Source organism: Stegostoma tigrinum, chromosome 17 (genome assembly GCF_030684315.1).
Source record: "Stegostoma tigrinum isolate sSteTig4 chromosome 17, sSteTig4.hap1, whole genome shotgun sequence".
Taxonomy (NCBI): domain Eukaryota; kingdom Metazoa; phylum Chordata; class Chondrichthyes; order Orectolobiformes; family Stegostomatidae; genus Stegostoma; species Stegostoma tigrinum.
Genome location: NC_081370.1, coordinates 38,490,212 through 38,502,781, shown reverse-complemented (window position 1 = coordinate 38,502,781; position 12,570 = coordinate 38,490,212).

Here is a 12,570-nt window from a genome sequence, read left to right as displayed (position 1 = left end):
ATGACACCTTCCATCATGTTACTAATGATCGAGAGTAAACTCATGGGGTTGTAATTGGCTGGGTTGGATTTGGCCTGTGTTTTGTGCACAGGACATATCTGGGCAATTTCCACATGGCAGTTCGATATCAGCATTGCAACTGTACTGGAACAACTTGGCTAGGAGCATGGAAAATTTTGGAGCACAGATCTGCTGTATTATTGCTGGAATGTTGTAGGGCCCATAACCTTTGCAGTATCCGGTGTCTCCAACCATTTCCTCATTCAGAAGGTCAGGAAGAATGGGATACAGGGGAACTTAGCTGCTTGGATACAGAATTGGCTGGCCAACAGAAGACAGCGAGTGGTAGTAGAAGCAAAATATTCTGCCTGGAAGTCAGTGGTGAGTGGAGTTCCACAGGGCTCTGTCCTTGGGCCTCTACTGTTTGTAATTTTTATTAATGACTTGGACGAGGGGATTGAAGGATGGGTCAGCAAGTTTGCAGACGACACAAAGGTCGGAGGTGTCGTTGACAGTGTAGAGGGCTGTTGTAGGCTGCAGCGGGACATTGACAGGATGCAGAGATGGGCTGAGAGGTGGCAGATGGAGTTCAACCTGGATAAATGTGAGGTGATGCATTTAGGAAGGTCGAATTTGAAAGCTGAGTACAGGATTAAGGATAGGATTCTTGGCCGCGTGGAGGAACAGAGGGATCTTGGTGTGCAGATACATAGATCCCTTAAAATGGCCACCCAAGTGGACAGGGTTGTTAAGAAAGCATATGGTGTTTTGGCTTACATTAACAGGGGGATTGAGTTTAAGAGTCGTGAGATCTTGTTGCAGCTCTATAAAACTTTGGTTAGACCGCACTTGGAATACTGCGTCCAGTTCTGGGCGCCCTATTATAGGAAAGATGTGGATGCTTTGGAGAGGGTTCAGAGGAGGTTTACCAGGATGCTGCCTGGACTGGAGGGCTTATCTTATGAAGAGAGGTTGACTGAGCTCGGTCTCTTTTCATTGGAGAAAAGGAGGAGGAGAGGGGGCCTAATTGAGGTATACAAGATAATGAGAGGCATAGATAGAGTTGATAGCCAGAGACTATTTCCCAGGGCAGAAATGGCTAGCACGAGGGGTCATAGTTTTAAGCTAGTTGGTGGAAAGTATAGAGGGGATGTCAGAGGCAGGTTCTTTACGCAGAGAGTTGAGAGAGCATGGAATGCGTTGCCAGCAGCAGTTGTGGAAGCAAGGTCATTGGGGTCATTTAAGAGACTGCTGGACATGTATATGGTCACAGAAATTTGAGGGTGCATACATGAGGATCAATGGTCGGCACAACATTGTGGGCTGAAGGGCGTGATCTGTGCTGTACTGTTCTATGTTCTATGTTCTATTTCGTGATATCACATGGAGTGAATTGAATTGTTTGAAGTCTGGCATGTGGTGATACTCTGACTTGGTGCTACTGGTTGAGTATGAGATGTGCCAATCCATGAGAGTACAGATTGCGTTGGAGTGCAATTCTGCTGCTACTGATTGCCTGCAGTGTCTTTTTGGATGTCCAGTCTTGAATTGCTGTATCTGTTTGAAGCCTGACTGATTTTTAACTGGCTTAAAAGCTTGTCTAAAGCAGTGCTTAGGGAGAGATTTTGCTCAAGTGGATTGACCGGTCTGCAGAACTATAGAGATTTACAGTATAAATGGAGGCCTTTGCCCCTTTGTATCTGTTGTCAGGTTTTTACAAGAACTAGGGGATGTTGGTTATAGTTCTGTTGGCTGGATGACTAGTTTGTGATGCAGAGTGATAGCAACAGCACCGATCCAATTCCTACACCAGCTGAAGTTACCATGAAGGACTTTCCTGCTCAATCTCTCCCTTTGCCTGAGGTGTGGTGACCCTGGGCCTAAACCACCACCAGTCATCTCTAAAGTGAGAGCAGCCCTATGGTACGACAATGACTACTTATATTAGAACGAGGGGTTTGGCTAAGTTAGTTGGCTGGTACTAGAACAACGTAAAATGTGGCTCAGTGCCGCACTCTGTAAAACCATGGGGGTGGCCATGTTGTTTTTGGAGATTGTGCTGGATTGTGAAAAATGTACTCCAGGCAAGTTGCTTAAGGTGATAAGTGAAAAATTAGAACAATCAGGCAGAATATTTTTATTTTAATCCAGAGTGGACAAACTTTTGGAATATGTTGCAAGTCAGTGGGTAGGACTTGGAGGCAGTTCCATCATCCCTGGATGAGGACATGAGAAAGTGGGTGTGGAAAGATCAGATTATGAGGGTAAAGTGAGATTTAAAGATACCATGGAAAGATGAATTGAGGAAAATAGTGGACAAATGGGCTAATTGATGTAGCTTAAGTATGGTTGGATGGGGTAGATGGATATCACAATTTGTTTGGCTTAAGAAATGTGGCCAGGAAGAGGAAGAGATGTTTTGTTTAGGTGAAACTCGGGGATGTGGTAGGTAGACATGTTTGAGGGATGTGATAAGTTAGATGTATTGTGATGTATCAAAACCACTCTTGCAATCTAATGTTCACTTTAAATTCCAACAGACTGTTTTCATTCAGTTTGCTGTCTCTAAGAATGTTTGCTGACAATAAGTTGGGTGTTAATCAACTGGTAAGATAGGAAGATTCAAATGCTCGACTCTCCATCTTCGGTCCGCCTCCCCCTCTCTCCCTATTTATTCCAGTTCCCTCCCCCCATCCCCCTCTCTGATGAAGGGTCTAGGCCCGAAACGTCAGCTTTTGTGCTCCTGAGATGCTGCTTGGCCTGCTGTGTTCATCCAGCCTCACATTTTATTATCTTGGAATTTCCAGCATCTGCAGTTCCCATTATCTCTGATACTATTTTAACCTCACTGCGAAGCCTCTTCCAGGGATGCCTAACCTGAAGAAGTTACCCTCCTCCCTCCGGACCAACCTCAGGGAATCTCTCTCCCATTGCAACTCTCTTGTAATCTCTTCGGCCTTGAAACTGCTCGACTCTCCATCTTCGGTCCGCCTCCCCCTCTCTCCCTATTTATTCCAGTTCCCTCCCCCCATCCCCCTCTCTGATGAAGGGTCTAGGCCCGAAACGTCAGCTTTTGTGCTCCTGAGATGCTGCTTGGCCTGCTGTGTTCATCCAGCCTCACATTTTATTATCTTGGAATTTCCAGCATCTGCAGTTCCCATTATCTCTAAGATTCAAATCCTGTTGGTTAGCAGCAGCTTGAGATTCAGTGAGTTCAGTGGATTTGCCTTTTGCCTTGGGGCCTTAGGTTACTGGAAACATTAATAATTGGAAAGTTTTTTTCTCCATATTTAAAAGTTGGCATTATCTGAGAAACCAGAGTGAGGAATCCAAAAGTGAAACCCCCCCCACCCCCCGGCATGTGGCACCTCCCAAAGCTAACCTGCAGCTACTGCTAGGGAGTTAATTTCCTTTCTATGTGGGACAAATAGTATAGTACGCTTGGCAATGAATCTATTATTTTAAATCTCTCCCTTTTTCTACATTTTCATTTATGCATTGTCCCATCAGAACCCACACTGCCAAGTCAGACTCTTACACCAATGATATACAAATAAATCCATAATTATACTTTCCGCAAAATGCTACTTAAATTTGAAATCTTAAATTGCAAGATTTTGACAAATATATTGGACGAATCACTTAGCGCATGTTGCACCATTCTGTGAAGTTTAATTTAACAATGTAAGAGCTAGAAGCTGGAGTAGACTGGGCCCTGGGATCTCTACCAGTAATCAATCAAATTGTTTATTGACCCATTTCACATCTTTCTACAGCGTCCCCATATCCCTCCATCACCTGAGAGTCCAAATATTTTTAATGTTCTTAAGAGGAACAGTCCATTTCTGTGGAGTTTTAAACTTAACATTTTGATGTTAGCTTAATAAATATAAAGGAATTTAAATTATGGGAACCTTAGTCAACTCAATCCCAAATAAGCACAACTAATCGAGTGGTAATCAAGAAGAAAATAGAATTTTGGTCAAAAGCATGAGTCCTAAGTAAGGAGATGATGATCACAGAAATGTGCTAAACGGGAAGAGGCAATTCATTCCATTGTTTCTGTGGTAGTTCTTTGAACAAATAACTCCATAGTTCCTCCTTTCTCCTCTTCCCCCTAACTCTGCAAATTTTCCTTCCCTCAAGTCTTTAACCAATTCCCTTTTGAAAATATTTGCTCCAGGGCCCTTTCGAGCAGCATATTCCAGATTACGATGACACACAGTGCATAAGAATATCCTCCTCTACTTCCTTTTTAACTCTTTCACCAATTACCTTAAATCTCTGACTTTTGGCTATTAATCTTCCATCAGTAAACTTTGTACAAGTGGATTTTGAACATCTCCATTCAATAATTCCTTTGCTAAACATTGTCAATCAGGAAAGAAAATGCCATGCAACTAAATAGTTCTTGTGCCACTTTGGTGTTTCACTGAGGGTGGACACACAATTATGACATCTCTTTGGTGAAGCAGAAGTTTAATGGTATTCCTTAGCAATCGTTATGATTTTGTAGCCAGGAGTTACACAAATGGGAATTTTCTCATCGGTGTACAATTTCACTCCTTGGGAAATCCAGGCAGACTTGATTCCCACAGTCAACAGAAGTTGACTCGATCTATTCTCCCAGCAAACCATGAGCCTGTTACAAAACTAGCATCAGGTTCATGGGAAAGAACTCAGAAATCAGATCAGGCTTTCTGTTATGACTCCGCTCTGATATGAAATGATGCCTGGTTTTACAGATGGAAGATTCTGAAAGGGCAGTTCAACAGATAGAAGCATTCTCAGAAGGCATTAATAACCTCACAGTAAGTACAGCACATCACTTAAAAACATCATTCTAATTCTATTTTGTGGTGTGAAATCCAAACTGTTACTAACACTGCTTCTGACAAGGTCACGACTGCGGATTGCTAACATGGTGACTTCTCAGCATGTCAGAACCTACTGTGTCTTGAATCCACTATGATTAAATGAAAATTTGTCTAGTGACTTTCCCCATCCAAATTAATATAAATACTGGAGAAGACCGTCAACTGTTCTGATGTTTACTGAGTTCATGATTAACTCCAGAGATCAATTCCACCTTTGTGCATTATTCTTGATTATCAATGCAAAATGTATTTAACAGTGCGATCAGCAGCACTTGCATAGCAGTAACCTCCTCATTCATGCTTAGTTTAGATTATGCCAAGACCACTTGGCTCCTGACCTCATTACAACAACGAACATAAGAGCAGAGTGACTGTCCTCAACATTAAGGCAGCGTTTAAGTGAGTGTTGCATCAGGAGTCTTAACTAAAAACTGGAGCCAATGGGAATCAGGGCATAAGCTCTCCAGTGGTTGGAGTAGTACCAAGCATGAGGGAAAATGGATGTGGTTAATGGAGGTACATTTATCTCCATCCTTGAACATCTCTGTATGATTTCCTTGGGGTAGTGTCCTAGGTCCAGACATCATCAGCTGCTTTCCTGCATCATAAGATCACAGGTGTTCAAAGATGTTAGCATGATATTCAGCACAATTCACAACTCCTCAGTTACAGAACTAGATCAAATCCAAATGCAACAGGACCACAGTGTTCAGCCTTGAGCTGATACGCTGCAAGTGCCGTGTGTGCCAGGAGGTGGCTATCTTTGATAATAGATCAACTAATCATCCTGTCCTTGACAATCAATGACTTTATCATTTCCGAATCCCCTGCTATCAGCATTCTCAAGGTTCCCATTGTCTCATAAATACTGTGGCTATATGAGTCGATCACAGGGTAGGAATTCTGCAGTGCTCAGCCCCACCCTGACTTCCTAAACCCTATCTGCCATCTACAATGCGAAAGTCAAGATTGTGATTGAATGCTCTCTATTTACCTGGATGGGTGCAGCCCCAACAGCGTTCAACACTATTCAGAATAAAGCAGCCTGCACTGTGCCAATTAATTTAAACATTCACATTAACCACCGCCAACTCCTAGTGGCAGCCATGTGCACCATATCCATGATGCACTGCAGCAACACAATAAGCCTCCTCTGACATGACCTTCCAAACCTGTGACCACCAATACCTAGAAGGGGAAAGCCACCAGAAGCTCGGAAACAACTACCTGCAGGTTCCCTCCAAGGTACACACCATCCAGACATGAAATTCTGTTGCCATAGATGTACCAAAATCCTGGAATTCCCTCTGTAACAGCATTGTGAGTGCACCTCACTAAATACACTACCTTGGCTCAAGAAGGCAGCTTGCCACCACTTTCTGAAGGGGTGAGTAACCAGCAAAGGCCTTGCCAGCACCACCCACATCCCATGAAATAAATAGAAAAGAAAAACTAACCCTCTAACCCTGAATTCCCTTAGCAGCCAAAATGATCAATCTCAGTCTTGAATGTGCTCAACCACTCAACATCCACAAATCTGAGGCAGAGAATTCCAAAGATTCCCATGCCTCTGAGTGAAAGTTTCTCCTATTGCATTCCCAAATGGGTGGCCCCTTAGTCTCTGACTATGTGGCAGGAGAAACATTATCTTTGAGCTTTTTGAGGATGTTATTATTCAGTCAGGCCACAATGCAAGCCCACTTTGGCAAGATGTACCTCCTTAGGCCTATCGAGGCCCTTAAAAGACCAATTGTTGCCCACTAAGGCCTTTAATCCGTGGAATGTGCTGGGTAGTGACAGACAATTGAGAGGAAGAAGGCTAGTTTCTTTAACACAATTGATTAAAACACAGGAAGGTGGCTGGTACATTCTTCAGAGGATCCAATGCCCCTCAAGATGTTGTCATAGCAGTATGTACCTACTCTACAATATTCAAACCTTCTTATTCAACATCATCATTCTTATGCTTCAAGCCCTTTATGGCTCCTCCAAAACCTCAAATTCCCTTCCCACAAACTCTCCAAACACTGGACCAGTCTCCTATGCATCCTTTCACTTCAATCCACCATTGGCAGCCGGACCTTCAGCTATCTGGGTCCATTTTCTGAAGTCCTCTCCATTTCCACTTCACCTCTACATCTACTTAAAATGACCCTCTATTTTTCAATCCCATTTTTGTCAATCCTCCAAATAGCTCTTCTGTTTCTCATGCCTTGATGTTTTCTTTCTTTTGTTGGCACAGTTATATGAAGGTAAGTTGCCTCTAGCATATTGTGAATGGCAATCACCTGCTATTTACGATGAGCATTGATAGGCTGGTGACTGCGGTTATTTGACACACTGTCAAAGCTATTGACACGGTAACAGTTGTGGACTTTCCAATCATCATCAAGCCCCCCGCTCAGGCAGTATATTCCAGATTTTTGCTTAAAAATACCTTCTCCTCTAGCTCTGTTGCCAATTCCCTTTAAATTGTGTCCCCTGGTTAAAGAATGTTGCTGAGCTGTCAGTTATCACATGTCCATGCCATATCATTAAAAAGACCATTGGGTTGTTATCACATTGCTACTTCTGAGATCTTGCTGTGTGCAAATTGGCTAGCGCATTTCTGCATGATCTCACTTCAAAAGCATTTCATGGACTGCAAGGTGCTTTAGGACACCATGGGACTGTAAAAAGGCAATATTCAGATGCTGTTACTTTCCTTTTATTGCCCAGCTTACAATAAAGCATGTGTTGCTCGTGGTGACGATCAGCTGGACTCCATTCAGATGCCAGCTGCTTGATGCTCTAACTCTGCATATTGCTCCTATTTTCAGACCCTGCTGACACAAGATGAATTGCCAAGCTACAGTTTTGAAACACTGTTTACAAAGGAAGAGGAGCACCATTATTAGCATTACAGGTGCCCAGAACTTGTACCTCCCTTCTGTGGGGGCCCAATACCTACAAAATCAGTAGCATTCAGGAGATGTTGCACTAGGAATAAATTCTAAATTGTGATATTATTTAGTTGAACTGTGTTTTTATAATGTTTCGGTTGAATGCTTAGATTTGGCTACCAAAATATATCCTCACCTTATGGAACCAAGAAGTAATTGAAACAAAGGTATAAAATAGCCAAGGATAAGAGATAATGGGAACTGCAGATGCTGGAGAATCCAAGATAACAAAGTGTGGGGCTGGATGAACACATCAGGCCAAGCAGCATCTCAGGAGCACAAAAGCTGACGTTTCGGGCCTAGACCCTTCATCAGAAAAATGAGATGGGGAGAGGATTCTGAAATAAATAGGGAGAGAGGGGGAGGCGGACTGAAGATGGATAGAGAAGATAGGTGGAGAGGAGAGTAGAGGAGATGGGATTAGTAGGTCCTCCATTTCCTACCTACTAACCTCATCCCACCCCCCTTGACCTGTCCATCCTCCCCGGACTGACCTATCCCCTTCCTACCTCCCCACCTGTTCTCTCCTCTCCCTCTATCTTCTCCTCTATCCATCTTCAGTCCGCCTCCCCCTCTCTCCCTATTTATTTCAGAATCATCTCCCCATCCCCCTTTTCTGATGAAGCGTCTAGGCCCGAAACATCAGATTTGGTGCTCCTAAGGTGCTGCTTGGCCTGCTGTGTTCATCCAGCCCCACACTTTGTTATCTTCTATAAAATAACCAAAATGTCTTTGTTCAAAACCTAATTTTAAATGAATATGACTTCTGGGATCTTTGACAATTTTTTTGGTTACCTAAATATTGTCAATGAAATGGTTGTTTGAGCTTTGAATAATTAATTCTTTTTAAGTTAGTTGTGTTTTATGTAAATCAATTTTATACAAACTTTGTGTAAAGAATTTTGATATTTCAATACTCTTTAAAGATGTTGTTTCTTAAAGATACATTTTTCTCCTGGCTTTATAGAAAAGTCCAATTAATTCTTATTAAAACTGCGGTAAAAACATGAAATTGTTACTGTGATAAAAGAGTGAAGTGGTTTCACTCTAAAATAGATGAGATGCCTAAGATATGTTTAATAAATTAAAATGGAATATTTGATAAAGCCTTCATTTTGGTGAGTTTAATCCCACTTGATGGGGTCTTTGTGTATCTAATCAGGACAGGGCTGGGATGAAGTGAGAAAGCAATGACTGCATAAATTTATTATGTTGTAGTTTTCATGATTAATATTCCTGTCTGATGGAATGTAAAAGAAAACTGAGTTGAATGATTCAAGTAAAGGCGTAGGGACTTCGTCAGCTTCCTGAGGTTGCACAAGAAGTTACAAGTATGCAATTTAGGACCATGAGTAGGCCTGTGAGCCTGTTCCATTGTTCAATATGATCAGAGCTGATCAGATTAAATCACATTCCCAATCAGCTCAGATAACCTTTCAGCCCCTTAGCTGTCAAGAATTTACCTCACTGTGCTTTTAAAAATATTCAAGGCTTCTATATCCTCCACCTATACAGGAAAAGAGTTCCAAAGACTCTGAAACCTCTGAGAGGAAAAAATGAAGAACTCGTCAACTCTGTTTGAAATAATTTTGAAACAGTGACCTTTGCTCTACACTCTCTCATAAGAAGAAACATTTCTGTGTCTGTTTTGTCAAGACCCCTCAGGAAGGTTTATTCTTACTTCAATCAAGTCACCGCTTACTTTTCTAACCTTTAGTAGATACAAGTCTAACCTATCCAAGCTTGTCTTGTATGATAATCCACCCATTTGAGAAGTTCACTTTCTCTGATCCACTCCAACAAATTTGCATCCTCCCTTCATTAAGGAGACCAGTCATGTACACACTGCTACAGACATGGTCTCTTCATCAGTGACCTGTATACCTAGAGCATAACTTCTTTATTTTTGTATTCAATTCCCTTTGCATTATATCAGTTTCCCTAATTACATGATGTACCTGCATAACTAACCTTTGGCGATTCATGGACTAGGATCCCACTCATTTCATTGAATGGGACATATTACTCATGAAAACAATTAATAAATTTATGTAGTCATAGACACCCAGATCCCACTGCATCAAAGGTATGTAATTTCTCACCATTTACATAACAAATCTTTTCACTCTAGCATCCAAAATAGATGATTTCATGATTTCCTACATTTATACTTAGTTTGCTAGAAATTTGACCTATCTGTAACAGTTTGTGAACTCGCTCATGAACATGTTATAATTTACACAGATTACTTTCCTACCTATTTTTACTCCTAATTGAATTTAGCAAGTTTACTGCATTTTTTTTTTCCTCCATTTACTGGATGAGGGCAGTTAAGAATCGGTCATATTGCTGTGAATCTGGAGTCACATGTAGGCCAGGCCAGGTAAGGATAACAGATTTCCTTCCCTGAAATGCATTAGTGAATCAGGTGGGTTTTTCCCCTAACACTTGACAATGATTTATGGTAATCAGTAGTTGCTTAAATCCAGATTCTTCGTGAATTCAAATTCCACCATAGTGGGATTTGAACCCACGTTCTCAGAATATTACCTGGGTTTCTAGTTTGATAGTCTAGTGATAATACTACTAGGCCAACCCCAGTTGTATGACATTTGCAAACAGATCTGTCAAACTAGCAAATTTCTAGTGGATTAGGTGAACAAATGAAAGAATACAAAGGAAAGAGGATCATTCCGGAGAAAGGAAAATCCCTTTTTACAATCTTGTAAATATTTAGTAACTTGAGTAATTTAAAATTTATATGATAATGCTTACATTATAAAAAAGATGATGTTTGTCTGTACAATCATGTATAATCGTCCCTGTTAGTCTGCCATAGTCATGTAACCTCTCATGAGGCCCACACCCAGTAAGCAGACATCTGAAACTCACTCGAATTAAGACTTTGTGTTGAATATAATGCTGCATTAGGTACGAAATGCTTACCTTTGGTCCTTTCGTCAAAGTCAATGTTATAAATTGTAAAACTTGAGGCCCCAACACTGATTCCTGTGGCATACCAGTTATTATATTTTGTCAACCAGAAAAGACCTATTTGTGCCTGCTGTTTCTTGTTAGCTTGCCAGTCTTCTGTCTATGCCAATCTTCTGACCATGCTCACCAGAGGTTTTATTTTCTGCAACATTCCTTTACAAACTTCTTTTGGTAATCTAAGTACACTACAGTACTGGTACTGGTTCCCCTTTGTCCATGATGTGTGCTACTTCCTTGAAGAACCCCAGAAATTGGCTGAATATGGTTTCTCTTACACAAAACCATGTTGACTGTGTCTGATTGCCTCGAATTTGAACTTTGTTACACATAATGAAAATGACCAACACTCTTCTTTCCTGTTCTGAAGAAATGTCACTGGAGTCAAAATATTAACTCTGTTTTTCTCTCAACAGATGCCCCCAGGCTTGCTGAGTTTCTCCAACACTTTGTTTTGTTTCAGATTCCTAGCATCCGTGGTTCTTTGTGTTTATTGCCAACACTCTTGCCTGTTTAGTGTTTTCCATGAAATTTAGTGTTCTCTTTTGTTTTACTGTGAGAACTTGATAAGGAATGGTTTGGGGGCAGGCTCAGGAATGAATGGCAAGTGCCAAAAACAAAACATTTAGAAAGTACACCTTGAGACCTTTGCTGGGCAAGAGATGTTGAGATCTTGCAGAGCTGAATGAGGCTATTTGACCCATTGTGCCTGAGCCAAAGCTATCCAGTTAGTCACAGTCCTCCTCGCTTTCTCTTGTAAATGTGTGCTTTCAAGTGTTTATCCAATTTTGTTTTGAATGTTACTCCTAAATCTGCATTATTTGTATTGTAGATCCACATAAGTTGCTGTGCAAAAAAAACTGTTCATCCCATTTCTGAATCTTACCTGACCTTAATTCTGCATCCATTGATTACTAATGTTCCTATTTTCTCTCATTGAAACTCTTCATTCTGTTTGGGCTGTCTATTAACTACCATCAGGATTCTGTCTGCACTAGGGAGAACAACCTTTGCTACTCTCAGCATAACCGAAACTGTTATTATAGGAAACCACTTTAGCACACTCTCTGTGGCTCTTACAAAAAGACCTTTACTCCAAATTGCTTTGTCAGCAAACTTCCTGTGTAGGTGCAAGCCAGCTGTCACCTCAGGATGTATTAGCCTTGGAGGAAGTACAATGTATGTTTAAAAGAATGAAATCCAGACATCAGGGGTTAAGTTATGGGGTGATTATGCTGGTTTTCTCCGGAATTTGGAAGGTTAAGGGGTAGTCTGATCGAAATCTTTGAGATACTAACAGGAAAAGACAGGATAGACAAAGATAAACCATTTCCACTGCCTGATGATTCTAGAGCAAGGGCGTAATCTGAAAATTAGGCCTAGGTGTTAAGAAGCACTTAAAGGGTAATAGAGGCTTGAGTCTCTCTTATACAATGGTGGTGGATGCTGGATCAGTTGTTAATTTTAAATCTATGACGGATAAATGTTGCTAAACAAATAGATCAAATATAAACATATGGTATATGGAGTTAGTTGACAGATCAGCCATGACCTCATGAAATAGCAGAACTGACTCGAGGGGCTGAATGGCTTATGAATGTTTCCTATGTACTCTGTTACAGTTGAACTGGAGATGTGACTAAAATGAGCCTGGCCATACCCAGCATGATCTGGACCACAGTCAGGCTTGAGGTAATGTGGGACACGAATGTTACTAATCATTTAAGTGTCAAGTAATGACTACCTCCAGCTAGAAAGGA